Source organism: Hermetia illucens, chromosome 6 (assembly GCF_905115235.1).
Source record: "Hermetia illucens chromosome 6, iHerIll2.2.curated.20191125, whole genome shotgun sequence".
Lineage (NCBI taxonomy): Eukaryota > Metazoa > Arthropoda > Insecta > Diptera > Stratiomyidae > Hermetia > Hermetia illucens.
In genome coordinates, this window is record NC_051854.1 from 63,680,466 (window position 1) to 63,699,471 (window position 19,006).

The 19,006-nt window shown below is 42.3% G+C and overlaps 1 protein-coding gene across 7 annotated transcripts in view; it reads right to left on the bottom strand.

The window, feature by feature from the left end:
- The window catches only part of LOC119659248 (extracellular sulfatase SULF-1 homolog), a 334,413-nt gene extending 317,358 nt beyond the window's left edge, over positions 1 to 17,055 (bottom strand). For 6 of the 7 annotated variants that reach the window (XM_038067232.1, XM_038067227.1, XM_038067231.1 and 3 more), the window contains exon 1: positions 16,278 to 17,055. The gene's annotated coding sequence lies outside the window, so the exon portion shown is untranslated. The remainder of the gene's footprint in view (positions 1 to 16,277) is intronic. The other variant, XM_038067230.1, reaches the window with a different exon arrangement.
- Between the last annotated feature and the right edge of the window lie 1,951 nt (positions 17,056 to 19,006).

Genomic DNA, 19,006 nt, shown 5'->3' on the forward strand with positions numbered 1-19,006 from the left:
CGAATCAGTGCTGTTAAAAGTTGGCTAGAAAGCTCGGAGCTGACACTCACGGAGGAAAAAACACAGCGGTCTTCATCACTAAGCGCCGGAGGAGAAATCACACCTGTATTAGAATCGGAAATCATATCATCACGTCCAAGCCGACCATCAAATACTTGGGGGTGGTGATAGACAGGAAGCTCAGCTATAGGCAACACGTACAGTATGTTTGCGATGAATCATCCACTGCTACCACGGCATACCTCTAGGTTGCTTATAGCCATGGTGGTGATCTCAATCAAGCTCTGCGCGACCTCAGTGTGGAGGGAGGCGTTGCGGATGACAGTTAACACTAACAAACTGAGCGCAGTCTACAGGAGTACAGGAGGACAGCCCTGAGGGTATGTTCTGCCTTCAGGACTGTTTCAGATGATGCAGCATTCGTCATCTCTGGAATGATGCCCATTGACATCTTGGCGGATGAGATGGCGAATGTATACAATGCGAAGCCAATTTTTCCCTTATCGCAGACGAAGAACGCTGAGAAGGAGAGATCCATAAATAAATGGCAAGAGCGGTGGGAACGCTCAGGAAAGGGTCGGTGGACTCACAGGCTCATTCCTGCCACCAAGGAGTGGTTGGAGAGATGGCATGGCAAGATTAATTATAATCTGAGATTAATTATAGCCTCACCGAGTTTCTCACGGAGGATATCGCGAATAACTGCACAGGTTTAGATTGGAGACCTCACCCGATTGTTCAAATTGCGAGTCCCAGAGGACGCAGAGCATTCTTCCATTGTCCGAGATTTGTGGAAGAAAGGAAGAATCTAGAGGAGACTCTAGGAGAGGTGCTGGTACCAGAAAATCTGGTGTCGAAAATGTTAGCACAACAAGAGAATTGGGATGCGGTCAACTGCATGATGGCATCTATCCAAAATAAACTGCGGAAGGCAGAGGAGAGGAGAAAAAAACCTGAAGATAAGTATACATATCAAGGTAGATACGGTGTTGCTGCAGGGAAGGGAGATTGAGGGTGTGCAGCTGTGACGGATAGTCAAGGGTTCCTTTTGAAAAACAAGGTCCGGGTGAAATTGCATTGTAAAGCTTCAAGAGCGTGTCAGTCATGGTTCCAGAATGGAGACAAGACTACACAGGAATATTCAAGGATGTTTCTGACAAGGAAGTCGAAAAGTGTTACGGAGAACTGAATTGAGGTAAAGTCGGAGGAGGAAAGGAAAACTAAAATCAGACATCTTGGAAGTTGGACTGATGATGTCAATGAAGTGAGAACTGAAATGAGGTTTGTCATCGAAGATTACACCCAGGTCTTGAATGGTGGTCAGTAGTGAAAAGGGCTGTTCTCCAAGATGGTAGGGAAAGGATGTTGGGGAAGGTTTAAGTAAATAACACATCCAGTGGCATTTGATGACATTCTGTGGTCAGCTCGTTAACCGAACACCAACAGGCCAAAGTATCAAAGTTGGGCTAGAAGACACCACAGCCCAGCGGAGAAGAAACAAAGGCACATAATTTATGGTTGTCAGCGTACACCAAACATGGACAGGTGAGCGGGGATGAGAAGGAGCGGGATGAGTGTCCATGAAAAGAAATTCTGCAGGAACTGTATCATAGGTAAGAGGAAAGCCAAGAGTTGACTGAGGGGAGGTGGGAAGGGGTTGAGGTTGAGTAGTGCGAGTTTGAAGAGGAGAATATCGCGGTCAACGGGTATCAAATGCTTTGGCGAAATCGGTATAAATAGCGTGTACTACCTATCGTGAAATCAAGCATTTAGCAGCGAAAGTGGTAACAACAAAAAAGTTTAAACCAATAAATCAATGTTTCGGGAAACCATGCTGTTCTTTCACAATGAGGTGACCAAAGTGCACGATCAGATGTACTCTCGATTATTTTGGAGTAAAACGAAAGAAGGGAGATGGGACAGTAGTTCACAGCTAGTGAAGGATGACAAAGGCCTCTTTTCAAAGATGATGAGATGAAGAAATTAGTATTCTTCTAAACTTTTGTTGACGATGATGCACAGAGGAAGGGAAATGTGTTGTTTACACTTAACAAGGAGCAGGTTAAGAAGCCTATCGGGACCAAATTCGGCATGGGTGTAGGGATTGCCAATGAGGAACTAAACTAAAGAAAGTTTGGGGGGAGGTATAGCGAGATATTCGGAGCGGTTGGGATCAAGAAGAGGCGTAAAGGGCGCATTAGTTGAGGGAGTAAACAGGGAAGAGAGGTTAGAACAAAGAAGGTCACAGGATCACGCAGTGGAATCATCACTTCTAATAATACATATATGTCTATCATACAATCTCCAGTCCCTTTGGATAGCTGAAGCGTTCTACCAGAAACTTTTAACAATTTACACCTTTCACCGATGCAGTAATGCTAATTCAAACTATTATCCATAGAAATGGTTCAAGGGCACCCGTGTCTAATTTGTTAACTTCACTTCCTCCTGCAAGCCCTCTATTCCCTGGTTCCATTATTTGACTGGCAAATTCAGTGAGGCCCGAGGAAATTACAGTTTATTTTTACTACGTTGAGCTTCACTAAAGAAAGTAGTAATTTATGTAGTATTGACAGAATATGTATCATATATCAAAAGAGGCTTTCTACAGAAATCGATAGGTGTTCGATTTATTGATTTTTGAGAAATTAACGTAAGTTTACAGCGAAACTAATTGCTAACACAGGTCACAGAGTCCTAAAATGTAATTGAAAAAGAAGCAGCATCTTTGTAGTTTAGATATTATAGAGAATGGAAGAAGACTTATTTTACGACAATTTTGGAATCAAGTCCTCTCTTGAAGCATTATACCAAAATCTACTTTTAGATTTTATATTTACCATTTCAAACATATAATTTATATGAAATGGACGAAAACATTTAAGTACTAATGTCAGTAAAAAGTTCACATACTTAAATTACGCAACGCTGTTTGCAGACTCAACTCCATGAAGTATATTTCTCTGTTCCATATTTCGTCTTGCGTTATTAGGAAGTTGAAGTCCTCCCATATGTGGCGGGAGGTCGAAGGAATGCGGAACCAGCGAAAAGCAATCATGTATTCCGTCTCCACTCTTTAAAATTCTCAAAACATATTATTTGCCTGGAGAGAACGGAATAAGAAAAGACAAGAAACCCTTGGGCATTAAAACGGCTTGTCTGAGCCTTGTAGTAAAATGAATAGCTCCAAAACATAAATGAGGCCACTTCTTACGTCCAGGACGGTCAGTATACCAAGCAACAACATTCGCTCGTAAATTTGTAATGTTTGCAATCGGGATGACATGTAGGTACAGTACAAGAACGGACAGCAAATAGATATGTCAGAATGCTGTTATTGTTTCTGCCACCGCTGGGACTGGAAGTCATATCTAACCCAGATAAATGCGGCAGAAGGTGGACAAGCAAGAATGCCATTAATTTAGAGGAAAGCCTGTGCAATGACTGTAATCTTCTTCGGTCAATGTTTTTGGACTACGTTGTAGAGTTGTGAATAATAAATTGCCGGAGTAGTAACCACGGACGTACATGCATGTGAACCCAACAGCACTGAGCACAAGGACTGAGAGAAGGAATCATATTCTCAATGTGGGTCACCGAAATGAAATATGGCCAGAGCTCTTTTACTCGGGTCACAGCATCCTGCTGACAAATCATAATGTTGAAAATAGGAGATATCCGAAATATGGCTGGCTATTTGGTACTCCATTGCATAACCTATGAGAAGTACAGCACACACGGGCAATCGATTTCGTTGAAACGAATGGTGGGTGAAGCAGTAGAATCAATCAATTCCTGAGCAATCATATGATGGGAAAGTCAATTCCAAAATTTCAGATAGACAGATTGATTAGAGGTTTCCATTAATTGTATAAGTAATAAGAGGTTGCACTCATTGGCATCCAAATTTGTTTTACATTAATCAGTAAGTGGATTGGAATAAATTTCTCAGTAATAATCTGGAGATAAGATCGAAACAACCATTTCCTTAGGAGCAGATTTCCAACAGGACTCGCAGGTTTCTGGCTTAGGCATAATAAAGCAATTTCACTCCAGTAATATCGACCAATATCCAGATGACTTAGTGACTAGAGCACTAGGCTATCGTAGTGGAAGGCCGCGATTCGTATCTCACTGGTGGCAGAGGCATTTGTATGGTGACTAGATGTCGGAACTCAGTCGACTCGGCTGCGAATAGATACTCACAGTCAAATCAAGTTAAAATCATGGGCAAGCGCAATACTTACCACATTGTCGCCTAAAGAGTACCGTAGTCCTGCAGTGGATCGTTAGGATTTCGCCAGTAATTATTATTATAATATGCACTGATGGAGTTACTCTTACGCGCATCTTTATAAAACTTAATAAAACTGATAAAACATACTCGGCTAAATCTTTACATTAAGCCCACTGAATTTTACATAGTTACTTTGCCATATTTGGGTATTGCTCATAGATTTCGTCATTATGTAGGCTACGGAATCGTTCATCCTCATGTAGGGGGCCAAAAATTCTTCGGAGGACTCCTCTCTCGGACGCGGCTTGCTAAGAACCCAAATATACATGAGGACTGACAAGATCATTGTCTTGTACAGTAAGAGCTTTTACCCTATGGTGAGACGTTTCGAGCGGAACAGTCTTTGTAAGCTGAAATTGGCTCTATTGGTTGACAACAACCGTGCTCGGATTTCACCATCGTAGCTGTTATCGGTTGTGATTTTCGACCTTAGATACGAGAAATTATCAACGGTCTCAAAGTTGTAGCCTCCTATCTTTATTCTTCTCGTTCGATCAGTGTGGTTTGATGTTGTTGGTTGATTGGTTTTTGTGCTGACATTGCCACCATTTACTTTGTCTTGCCTTCATTGATGTGCAGCCCAAGATCTCGCGCAAATAGCCACCTGCTCGATCTGGATGAAGGCAGTTTGTACGTCTCGGGTCGTTCTTCCCTTAAGTTTGATATCGTCAGCATAGGGCAGTAGTTGGATGGACTTAAAGAGGGTCGTACCTCTTGCATCTACCTCAGCATCACAGATCATTTTCTGGAGGGCCAGGTTAAACAGGGCGAATGATAGGGCGTCCCCTTGTCGTAGACCGTTGTTGATGTCGAATGGTCTTGAGAGTGATCCTGCTGCTTTTATCTGGCCTCCCACGTTCATCAGGGTCAGTTGATGAACCACTTGGTGTAATTGGTCGCCTCCATATGTAACTAATTCGACTGTAATTCCATCGGCTCCTGGCGAATCATGATTTTTAAGCCGATGAATTGCACGGACTTCTTCTTCTATAATTGGTGGTGGTAGTATTTGTCCGTCGTCTTCAGTTGGCGCCACCTCCAACTCGCCGATGTTGTGGTTGTTCAGTAGTTCATCAAAGTACTCAACCCATTGCTCGAATATGCCCATTCTGTCGGAAATCAAATTTTACTCTTTATCTCGGCAGAATGAACATCGAGATGTGTAAGGCTTCATCCTGCTGACTCGTTGGTAAAACGCGCGCCCCTGGTGCGGTTGTTACCTACGTTCTTTAAGAATGTAACATTACCTGGTATGCAGCATTCTTCCGTTCCGTTGGTAGCTTACATTCATCGTCAAACCGACCGTTCCGACTCCTTTTGCGGCTGGACCCAAGTGTGTTTGTGGCCGTATTTATGATAACGTTCTTCAGAAGATTGTGAAGATCAATTATTGATGCTTCATTTCCAGGATCTCTGACTGCAGTTATTATGGCATCTATTTCACTCTTATAGGTGTTGCGGAGGACTGTGTTGCGAATGGCTTCAGTGTTGACGCTCACCTAATTGTCAGAAAGAATTCTGGGTGGTGTTGTTAATCAAGCTCGGAGCACCATGCCAACGAGATAGTAATCCGAGTCTATATTGGCCTCCATATTTGTTCTGACATTCATTGAGCCTGAGAGGCAGCAACGTTCGATCAACACGTGGTCAATTTGATTGAAAGTGGTCCTGTCTGGAGAAGTCCATGTATGTTTGTGAACCGCTTTCCGCGCAAACCAGGTACTTCCAACAACCATTTCGTGTAACACTGCTAATTGAATAATCGGCAGTCTGTTATCATTTGTATTTTGTTGTAAGCTATGGGAGCCAGCGTATCGCCTGAATACGGGCTCCTTCCCTACTTGGCTGTTAAAATCTCCAAGTATGATTTTGATATCATATCTAGGACAGGCTTCGAGGATTCGTTCTACTGCCTCGTAGAAGGTATCCTTCTCCGACTGTGCAATCTCCTCTGTATGGGCGTGAACGTTAATCAGGCTTATATTTCCAAATTTGCCTCGCAAGCGCAGGGTGCATAGCCGTTCGCTTATGTTTTCAAAGCCGATAACAGGTTTAATTTTTTGGCTGACTAAGAAACCTACTCCGAGCACATGGTTTACTGGATGGCCACTATATGGTGCAGTGACTCTTCTCCAGGAAACCGGTCCCTGTCCAACGCATCTCCTGTAATGCTGTTACATCAGCCCTATATTGGAACAGGGTATCGGCTACTTGGCAGCTTCATCTCTGTACAGGGAGCGCACGTTCCATGAGAAAATGCGCAAACCGTTGTTCCTTTGTCTTTGCCGGGTTCGTCGTTGTGTTATCCGTCCAGTCCGAGCCTCCTGTTATAGCTTCGTAACAAGTTCTTTTTCGTGTAGGGTTGTCAGCCCTATCCAACCACCAACCTGGAGGACCAGTTCGTGCAAAATTAAGTAAAACAAAATGTTGTATATTTTATGCTTCTATCAAAATTATATTAAAATTTTAGAGCAATCGTATATTATTTTCTTGTTTAAAAAAAAATAATGAAATAAATTTGAAATTTAAGGGCCACGCTGTATTACTACCTTAATGTAAAGTATGTTATTATCACGATTAAGAAAAAATTCAACTAACAAGAGCTATTTATTATAATATTTAATAAGTCGGAAGCCAGAAGCTTAGCGCTTCAGGTATGAACGGTTTTGTTGATTTTTATGTAATAATATTTGGGTATACGATAGTTCCATGTAAATATAAATAGCTCGTAGAATATAAACGTTAAATACACCCAATATTCAGTTTGATCTGGTACTGATGTTTTATTTCTTAAGTGGTAGTAATTTGACGCAAAAGAGGCAACTTTGACCTACTGTAACGTTATTGATAAAAGTAGGATTTCCACCACATTTTTCAATTTTGATTTGATTTCTGTATAGCACTCGATCAGCGCAGGAAATTACGTCATTTTAGACAATCCATTGTTATCTACAGTCATTTAAGGATTCCCATTTGGAATATATTTAATGAGAAACTTTGGCATCACATGGTGGGTTCCATTTACATCTTACATCAACGAGGATCCGATTTCAGATATAGTGACAAGAGATATAGTGGAGAGAGCACACATGATTAAGCCTTAACTTATAGGCTGCACCAGAGGTACAACTCATACAGGGTTAAGCTAGAATTTCGATAAGATTTATTTTGCAAGTCAGATTTTTCGCAGTGAAGGTTATCATTTCACGTCAAACATTTGTACATCGTTGCATCTTAATTATATTCAAGTTTCCGCCACTCAACGTGACATCACTAATCTAATTCTGGGTCAGAATGTTTTTCAATTAATGAAAATCCACAATTGCAATCTGATAATTTCGAAATTAATATTAATATTATATTAAAATCAGAATAACTCTTGAGAAGAAAAGTCACATAATATTTAATTTTTTTTAACGATGAAAAATCTTATTCGACATTCTCGTGACTTTGTATGGTGATGCAAACTGGTGCCCATCATTTTTCGAAAACGGTTTAATGGTTTTGAATAAAAATTTTATTGGAAGATACAGCACATGTGCTATGGTAGGAACTATAATAGAATTTTAAAAAAAAATATTGAACCGTTTCCTTTTTGCATAAAAAAGTAGTAGTGAAAAAACCATGCAAGTTTGAGTTATAATTACATAATTATAATTACATTACACATATAATTTAAAACGTAATAAGTATATAGGGTGTCCGGTGTATGATTGTACACATTTTAAGTTGCCTTTTTAACTGACTTTCAACTGACATGTAAAACTGACGAACTTATTTATGGAAAATTTAGGAATATTACGCATTTAATACGTGAAAACGTGGTGTTGATATGGAGTAAATTCACTTAAATCTGGTAGTTTTAAGTGCGAATAACGGAGTGCATTTGAATTAAGACCACGACTTCTCCTATTTAATGTATAATATCTCAAATTTTCCATAACTAAGCCCATCATTTTTACATGTCATTTGAAAGCTAATATAATGGAGCAATTTTTATTAACTTTTCAGGTTTGTAAGTAAAATTGCATATTGAAATTTAGATAAAAAATTGATTTTGAAATTTCCCCAGTGACGCTATTAATTCTCTTTGGTTACGGAGGCCGGCCGGTCGGGTTCGGTCTATACTCATGACCACGAATTATGTCGAAACGGCAACTCTGGCCGATATGGCCGAGAAGATAATTGTTGAGTGCAACACCCGGCTCGCAGTTTCTATCGTCACCATTGACGAATGCCCACAGGACACCGAAGTAGCAAGGGACCACCACCAAACAGCTCCGAAGCAAGTTCAGAAGCTAGAGTATGGTACATTGCTAAATTCTCCTCCAATATTGTTCATACAGACGCTTCACAAAATATTACAGCGGACAGTTTATCGCAAATGGACAACATTAATGATATCGCCAAGTCAATCACCATTTCTTCTTCTGATATTGCCGATGCTCAGCACGCCGAACCACAACTATAGCAGATTCTGCATAGCGGAACTTCTCTACCTCTATATTCAGCAAATATTGACGGCAAGAAATCATTATATTGTGACATTTAGGTGAGCGAAACCAGACCGTATATTCCTCGGATATTTACACATAGAATATTTAATCAAAAGCAAGACTTTCTCATCCCAGAGGACGTGTTTCAAGCAAAATGATCCAAGAAAAATATCTTTGGCGTAACATGCACAATGATGTTCCGCGATGAGCGAAAACGTGTGTCAAACGTCGAAATTTAGCCAACATGTCAAAAACTTGTTCCAATATTTTTCAGCACCCGACATACCTTTTTAACATATTCACTTAGATATTGTCGGACGTCTTCCTTCATCGCAGGGATATATTTACGCCCTCACAGTTATCGACCGTTTTTGACGATGGCCAGAAATCATTCCTATGCCAACGCATCCGCTGATCGTTGCTGCAATGCTTTATACGGATTGGGTTAGTCGTTTTGGAGCTCATGTCACCATTACTACCGATCGTGCCTCACAACTGAAATCGTCACTGATTAAGTCGTTACTCCGTTTTATTGGATGTAGCCGTGTCAGGACAATTGCGTATCATCCAGCAGCAAACGGCATGGTCGAGCGTTTACACCAGACGCTCAAGGTCCCATAACAACAAACTTTGGACAGAGGCACTCTCTACTGTGCTTCTTGGCCTTCGCACAATGATTTAAGGAGACCTTAATTGTTCAGTAGCTGAGGTGGTCTATGATACGACTTTGCGGATGGCAGGCGAATTTTTCATCAGTGGATAAAGGTCCAACTGTGAATTTTTCGCCATATGTTTATTGGTATCTCGAACATGCGTGGTAATTTTTCCGATAGCATAGTTCATTATTGAAATACAAAGCAATTTATACACCCATATCCAAAAAAATGTATTTTTCTGCCGCCGCACTAGATGGCGCTGTGAGCATCTTAAAGAAAAAATGTAAACGGCATTTTAAAGTGCGGACTTAACCACAGGTCTTGTGCGGACTTCTCAGTTCTCTCTCGCAGACTAATTTGCGGACCGTAGAAATATGTTCTGAATAAGTCGTGAAAATTTTGTTGGATAAATTTTGAGCTATGGTGACAGCAAATTTTCAATACGCAGTTTCGAGAGAAACGCATTTAAAAAGTAGAATGCGATTTTTAACCATAAAATCTGAACTGACCATTAATCTGCTATACCTAGTCCATAAACCTTACGTTTCTTGAAAAACACAAGTAAAGCCTTCGCTTCAATTCTTATGATTTTAGCGAAGTCATTCGAACGTGATTCGGACCGATAAATATGCCCTTTATTACGGCGATCGACATAAACCTGGCATGCGACATTTTACCCGTTTAACACTGTAATTTCCGAACGACTCCGAATATCAAAAAATCACTTTGCCCATATATTGCAAGCTTCGTTTTTTTAGATTTTTTGGTTATGGTCCGACATGACCGCAAGATAATTGCAGTTTCTACCGTCGCCACTGGTGGATGCCCACAGGGCAGTGAAGTAGACGCCAGAGACTCTCCCATGGAGCGTCTTAACAAGTTTCATCGCTGTTTTAACAATAAAAACCGCCGCAGATCGAGTTATAGAATCCGTTACGAAAAACGCAGAAGTAGGAGCACCGAGAAACAGAGAATTTGTTTCTCCCATGGTGGCTTTGTAGCTAAAGCATCGACTAATTTTACGTTGTAGACGTACTGGCATCATTTTTTTCATTGATACAGGAGCAGGCGTCTCTGCTATTCCGCGTTCGATTTCCAGTAAAGCGAGGAAGCCAGCCTAGTATAAACTTTTTGCTGCTAACAATGCTGTCATATATACATACCGCGAACAATTAATAAATTTAGACTTTGATCTACGCGGAAATATGTCGGTTTCCACAATTACTTCTGCACATTTTGCGGAAAGACAGCCTCACTACATAGCGCATAGAATTGTCAGTAAAGACAATCCAGAGTCTCATCCTCGCCGTCTACCGCCCGACAAATATGCAATAACTAATGCAGAATTTCATTATAGGATGTAAAGAGGCATTTGCAGACTATCAGATAGCCTATGGTTCGGCCATATGCATACTATTTGAGTGCGTGCATACCATCAAGTGCCTATTCATCCAGACGAGATGGGAAAAACCACCATTTGCATACCATTGGATTCCTTCCAATTTTGTCGAATGACCTTTGATCTCTCTAATACTGCACAGATCTTCCAACGTTTCCTCGACACAGTACTCCCTGGCATTCCTTTTTGCTACACTTATTTAGACGATATTCTTGTTGTATCTTCAAATGAAAAGGAGCATCCCGATCATCTACGGCAAACATTTCAGGGATGAACTGTGTATGGTATCAAAATCACTACATCCAAATGCATCTTTAGAGCAAAAGGGATACAATAACTGGGGTATCTAATTGATGGAAACGACTCCAGGCCTTTACCAACAAGAATGGAAAGCATTAAAAATTTCAAACGTCCGACAACTATATCCGAGCTTCGCAGGTATTTAGGAATAATCAACTTCTATAGAAGATTTATGGTCAATCCCGGTAGCATATTGGCACTTTTGAATGCATTTACCATAAACTAGATAAAAGACCCATCGAATAGACAGAGGAAACACGAGAAGCTTTTGAGTCAAGCAAGAATAAACACATCATTTCTAGGACATCCTAAAGCTAATGCAACGCTAACTTCAATGACGGATACATCGGGTACAACTATCGGTGCAGTACTTCAGCAGCTCCTAGGCAAACTCGACAACTAGAATATATTGCACAATTCTCCACTAAATTGTTCATATTATCGCGAAGGTACAACAACATTAATGCTATTGCCTAACCAATCACTATTTTTTCTTCTAATATTGCAGCACGCCGATCCAAAACTAGAGCAGATTCTGCTCAGCGGAACCTCTCTACGTCTACATTCAGAAGATATTGGGTTGGGGAAAAAGAAATGTCGTATTTGTGATGGAAATTTGACGCTTCATTTAACATACTTAGAATTGTCCGATTTAAGTGAAATATGCGCCCCCCCCCCCCCCGTATTTGCAAAAAAACTCAGACAGCCAGTTTTCGCCTCTTTTGAGGCCAACTTAGTAGCACCAAGAGCGTTTTAAATGGACCGGAAGAGATGGTAATCACTTGGTGCCAGGTCCGGACTGCACGGTGGGTGCGATAAGACATCCCTTCTGAGCTCCCGTAGCTTCTGGGGAGCCATCAAAGATGAGTCAGGCCGAGCGTTGTCCTGGTGGAACACAACACCATTCCTATTGACCAATTCTGGCCGCATCTGGTCAATTGCCTGCTTCAAACGGTCGAGTTGCTCGCAGTAGAGGACCGAATTGAAGGTTTGGCCATAGTTGAGCAACTCATAATGGATGCTTTCCTTCCAATCCCTTCCAAGCCTTCCTGGCTTGGCGATAGTTTATCACCATTACTGTCGATCGTGGCTCCCAACTGGAATCGTTACTAATTAAGTCGTTACTGCGTCTTGTTTGATGTAGTCATGTCAGGACAACCGCGTACCATCGAGCAGCAAACGGTATTGTCGAGCGTTTACACTAGACGCTCAAGGTCCGATAAGAACAAACTTTGGATGGTTTAAAGAGACCTTAATTCTTCAGCAGCTGAGTTGGTGTAGAGTACGACTTTCTGTATACTAAGCGAATTTTTCGGTTGCGACTGCGTTCCTGCCGATTTTCACAGCAACTCGGAGAACGAATCCAGCAACTTAAGCCAAAATCAACATCGCATCGACTCTTCGTTTGTCTTCAAGGATTGGAACGAAGATATCTTGACGATGTCCTTACTCTGGTCCTTATTCAATTATCGAACACATCAATGATCGTGTTTTCAAGCTGAAAATTGTTGGTAAAGAAGCAGTAATTTCGAGGTAATGCCTCAAACCTGCGCATTGTTTTAATACGACGCTGTCTGAATCGTCAGATGCCTTTGCGTCAGGGAGACGAAGTTCAAACACACAGATACCTGACGAAATCATCAGAACATGTGCGGGTCCGAGAATAAAACCAGCTGGACAGAAACCAGTGTAATTTGGCAGCGCGGATGACACTTACGAGCCAATATTATAGGACCATCAACTACCATAGTGTTATTTCTACACAATCAAGCAATGGTAGAAATTTTACAATGGCCGATTTGTACCTCTATCCGACGTTGGTGCTTTTCGAGAGTGTTAAGGTAGTTAATAATTATAGTTTTTGATGTAACTTGTGTTTATATTTCGGAAGTGACTATTAGCGGAATCCATATTCTGGAGTTGGAGCATTCTATAACCCCCTGAACCAACGCGCCAACTCACGGTAGTTTGATAAACTTTGATCAGGCGACGTGACACACACGCACACAAGTAATCTATTTGGACAACTAAAACCAGTCTCAGACACTCGCATCTGGACGTATACGGAGGGGCATCTTCCAGGAGGATTCGTTGAGTCCCCTTTGGTTTTGTATGGCACTGAACCCCCTTTCATGGCTACTGAATGATGCTAGAGGGCATGGTTTTGCAATGAAGTAGGCCTACGTGCTAAGTGCGAACTGACACACTTGATGTACCTAGATGACATCAAGCTGTATGCTGGGACTGACAACCATCTTAGAAGTCTGTTGCGAATAATAGAGATGTTCAGCCGTGATATTCGGATGGAATTTGGATTAGACAAGTGTCGAATCCAAGCCATCCGCAAAGGTCATCACGAGCCGCATGCCGGACATAGCATTGGTGACCTCCACATCGAAGCTATGACCGAGACAGACTTCTACAAGTACCTAGGAATTCTGCAAGGAACCCATGCTTGAAGTGGTGATCTAAAGGAAGCTCTGCTGTCCGAATTCCTGCGACGTGTAAAGCTGGTGCTGAAATCGCATCTCTCGGGAAAGAATAAAATGAGCGCGTTGAATGTATTCGCTATCCCTTCACTGGCTTATGCATTCGGAATATTGCCGTGGACGAAGACCGATCTGGAAAACGTCCAGCGGCGGATACGGACAACTATATCCAAATTCCGAGTGCATCATGCAAAGTCTGCCCTGGAGCGGATGAACCTGCCTCGTGACATCGGAGGTAGGGGCGTCGTTGACGTGGCTGCACAACATCATCGCCAAGTCGACTCACTGCGCGCTTATTTTTACAGCAAAGAGCGGGCGAGTCCCTTGCATGCGGCTGTCTGTAAGGCAGACTGTGAACTGACTCCACTTAACTTGAAGGATCGATCTTTCAATCCTCTGAGTGGGGTGAAGTCGGACCAAGAGCGGATCGATGAATGGAAGTCGAAGGTAATACACGGTAAACACGTGAATTGTCTTTGGCAGCCATTTGTCGATTTACATCTGTCGAACAGATGGCTGTGTGCTGGAGAGTTTTTTGCTGAGACGGAGGGGTACATGTGTGCCATTCAGGATGGCGTGGTCGTCACCCGAGCTTATAAAAAGCTCATCATGAAAGAACGGGTGGAGAACGACCAGTGCAGAATATGTGGTTCCGCGTTAGAGACGTTGGACCATCTCATTTCTGGCTGTACTGTTATGGCACCGGTGCAATACATCACCAGGCATAATGCTGTATGTAAGGATATTCATCAAAACCTTTCATATAAGCATGGGCTGATCACGGGAACATGTCCGGTTTGCCGATATGAGCCGTAAACAGTACTTGATAGTTCTGCTTATAGCATGTATTGGGACCGGCAAGTTCTGACTGATCGCCATACCGCACACAATAAGCCTGACGTACTGTTAGTTGACAAGACGGGTCGCTCCGCGTATATTATTGATGTTGCTATCCCCCATAATAGCAATATTGAACGGAAATACGTGGATAAGAAGGTGAACTATGAGCCATTGGCTCGGGAAATCAAAGAAATTTGGCGTCTCGAACGGGTGATTGTAGTTCCCATAATATTGTCAGCTACAGGCATTGTACCTAAATCCTGGCGACGGCTTCCCTTGATGTCCTGGGACTTTCACACAGTCTGGTTCAAACCATGCAGAAGTACACCATTCTGCATACGTGCTCGATGTTGCGGGGAGTACTCGACGGATTCTCCCACTGATCTACCACCACCAGCGCCCCTTTGGTTTTTAACTAGGTAGGATCGTCCGAGCCTTAATGCTTGGCACTTAGTGCTAGTATTAGGTAAAATCCGGTATCTGCCGAGATTGTGATAACTCGGAAATAATAATAATCGTTGGCGCAACAATCCATGTTGGATCAGGGCCTTGAAGTGTGTTGGAGCACTTCATTCAAGACCGTAACGGTACACTAGGAGGCAATGTGGTCAGCATTGAAAAGTATGTAGGCATTTTATGACAATCCAAACTTCCAGATCAAGGAACAAAAAGGTAATGGTGACTGCTTGATGGTCTGCAGCTTGAGTTATCCAATATTCTTTGTTAAAACGTGATGAAACCATTAATGCAGAAAAGTATAGCGTCCCATTCGATGCATGGGAAATTGCGTATTCAACGGCCCAAAAATTAAACAAATGATAGAATGGAACTCTGACTCATCTACAAATTCACGCGACCTTTCACCGACTTCCACTTTTTTAAGCATTTGAATCACTTTTGGATGGAAAAACAATTTAGCAATAAAGCAGCCATTAAAATGGCTTTCGAAAAATTTCTTCACACTAGGAACTCGGACTTTTACGAAACTGGCATAAGTGCTCATATGTATCTCGTTGGAAAAAGTGTTTCGAATCAAAAGAGATCCAGTTGTTTCAAATTTTAATACCGATTTAATCTGCAACAAGTCTGACAATATTATAAAAACTACAACTATCCTTCCGAGGTACCAAATTTTTTTGATTTCTCGAATTGGCGGTGCATAGGTCATCTTCCTCCCTAAGTGTTTCCGTTCAATGTTGCTGCACTAAGAAGAATAGCAACATATATAACATGAATGATATGTACATCTACGAGTATGTATCTAGATCTCTGAATGGACCTGTCTTTTCAACTAGGGGATTGTTGGGCTTGTTCTGTTGTATGCGGTTCTATCGATCAGACGTAGTTATTTTGAAGAGATGCAGCAACATTTTTCAAACTTCGGGACAACAACGCTTCTTTACACTCCGGTGGGCTCAAAAGCGAAATGAATACGATAAATTACCATTATTTTAACTGGCTCTACTGGCTGAGAATAGTACTATGAAATGTGTTTTTGTTTAGTATCGAATTAGAGCCTTTTTAGCATTGAGGGCATGGGCCCTACCTAAGGCTAAAATATATGCCCACAGCGGAAAAGAGCGTGTTAGCATTTTTCCATTTCGTTTGCCTTCCATGAGTAAACATTTTTTCTAACCGACAAAAGCGTTCGATTTGCATAGTACTCGGAGCGTATCACACGTTGGGCGCCAAACGGACTTTATACATGTTAGGCAGGTTTAAAAAAAACTTAGCACCTGACGATTAGATAAGCAAACCAGCCAAGAACAAACAAATACGAGAGGTAGTAGTTGTACTCACAATTCGGGCGACTCAACACCTTCTGTCTACCTCTACTGTTGAGTCCGGCTTCAGGATACTTTGGGGTGAGTAGCACAAGAGCAGACAACACTTTACACCACCAACAAATGCACCTTTAACTTCCACTCACGAGACACCTGTCGCAATCGCATTCACTAACATAAGACGCAACGACACAGTACCACTCCCGTCCCTAAAAAAATCCAAACCAATATCAGAACCCACACCTGATGGGATTTCAATTTCACGCGTTATTAGAAGGGCTTTCCAGGTATTAACACCGACATTGCTTCCAACGCGGGAGCGTAATCTGCCTCTGTCCAAATATGTAAAAATAACAAGATTTCTGCGGACTTCTAGTCAGTCAGAAGTGAAACGTGCCAGATGCTAATCTCCGTCGCGCATTTACGACTCACTCGTAAATCAGAAATTTAAATAAAGCACCCAAATGATTCGCGACGAGCTCTTAAAATTCAAGACGCTGCAAACAATTAGCCGCGAAATATGCGAAAGATCAACAAAAAAGCTAAGAAGTTCGTGCCCGCCCGCTCTAGTTTCCAGGTTCCGTCCGCGAATCCACCTGGTGTAATCACCCGACTGATAGCATAGAGACCCGTGCCGACCCCAAAATGATTACCACTGGAATTAACACGGAGGTGCGAGCAATTAGCTCAATTACTCCACACCCGACTGTCTTTCTCGAGACAACTTCTAGGCCTAGTAGTCCGCCCTCACAGATACTATCCGAAGACACCCAAGAAACACGCAAGACGATGGACCGACGACGACTGGTGAATGAAGTGGCTAGAGCTCGGCAAGGTCGCCAGCAACCGAGCCAGCGAAATACTTTTCGAAATTCCAAGCAGTCGCAGAACGGACTCTAACCCCTCGCATGCGAGACGAAAAAGATACTCGCGTGTGTGCAGACGAAAGACAGATGTTCAGATACGGATTGTTGTTGATTTCATGAATGAATCAACTTCCCCTCCTCGTGCAGCTGGAATGGCTTTCGAACATGGTCATCATGGGAAGCGTTCAAGAGGGGAACCATGTAACCATCAGCTGATGAGCGATGTTTGATAAGAATTGATGGGAAAAGTCGATTTGTTGAAGTTGAGGGTGTAAAAGTCACTGAACACAAAAACCACTGCTGCCGCTGCTTATCTTTGGATTGGGGTGAAGACATCGTAGGGTCGCTTGCACATTTTATTGGGTTTTTTCTCATACAATCTATCGAAACGTGTTTTTAATTACATGTGATGGGGAATGATTGAAAGTTGTCATGGTTGGAAACTGGTGGCTGCAAGTATGTAATTTAGTGATCTTTTTCTGTGAGAAGAAGCGACTGTACAGGTCTAAGATATGCACGTAACCAGAAATGCAATTGTTTGTTTCTTTCGATTGGAGGTTCGCTTTACAGCGTTTAAGTAAGGTACTAATTTCGTTACGTGGAGTCACTGGGGCTTTTGAGCTTAGAAAAGAGAATTTCAATTACAGGGGGTGGCCAAATTATTAAAGCAACTCATATTTTTTATCTAATTTTAAGAATATATTTTTTCATGTTAGGTATATATTATTTACTCCACCTAGAACACCACCTTGTCGTGGTGGGGGAGGCTGTGGTAGTTTGGTGCTACACTAAAGGTGCCCAAAAACACATGAAGATGGAAACAAAGGATTGCAACTCTCCAAGTGGTAAGAAGTCACAGACCTCGAATCCACCGACAACTTTGAGAAATCAGGTCGTGGCCGAGGCACGGATTTTGGAGGCGTCACCTAATTCGTGTTCTCCTACGGGGAAATCTGTGGATTGAAGCGCCTCAGTTCAATGGAAAACTGATACCAGGTGCCTACGGCGCGATCAGCTAAAAACGATAGTACAACAACTCCTTTAATGAGAGGAACTGGAAACCCAACTACGGCCGGCCTGTCGGTGACACTGTTGCCTAACTCTTCTAAAATACGGGAGAGGAAGATTCGGCAAAAGGAAACTTTAGCCGCAAAGTAGAAGGGACTACAGGCTTGCCTGTCAGAACCTTCCCCTCCGCCTCAAAACGAAAGAAAGGGAAGCTCGCGATGTGTATTACAATGGTCTAATTCCGGTATGTGGAAATTTTTGTTTTTTTTTTGGGAATAGGATTGATGAATGAATTTACGCACAGAGTGTTGGACTCCCGCAACAGCACGCTGTCGGACTACCAACTAAACACCTCCATGTCATCAGAGAATTAGCCTGGAACCGTTTGACACATTACTTCGGGCTAGCCCTCCCGCTCTCTCGGCTTTGGGAGCCTTGAAGTTAGGGAATTCCTTTTACCAACGGGAGGGGAAGAGAGGAAGGGAGTTGTTAGTTCAGGGAACCTCTTGCTATCCGGTCGCTCCGCCGGTCGAGCTCAATCTTCTTCGCAATACTACTAATACTACGAACATAATGCGCAATACAATTCCAGCCGCCAGCGCTCTTCAGCATCTCTCTGACAATGTTGTCTGGAGAGAGCTCCCCTGTGTCTCCATAACGCTGCTGACGAAAGCCGTCCCGCCTCTCGCCAGAAAAAAAAGTATGTTCAGCGTAGTCAGTCACTCCATTGTACATAAGGAGATCGCGCCTTCCCGATAAGACTGAAAATCTCCATGCCCACTTAGAAGTTGGGTAAGGAAGTAATCAATCTCACCGTGCGTTCTGTTCAACCATGGGTCTAATTTGCCGATGAGCCGCGCAGTCCACTTGC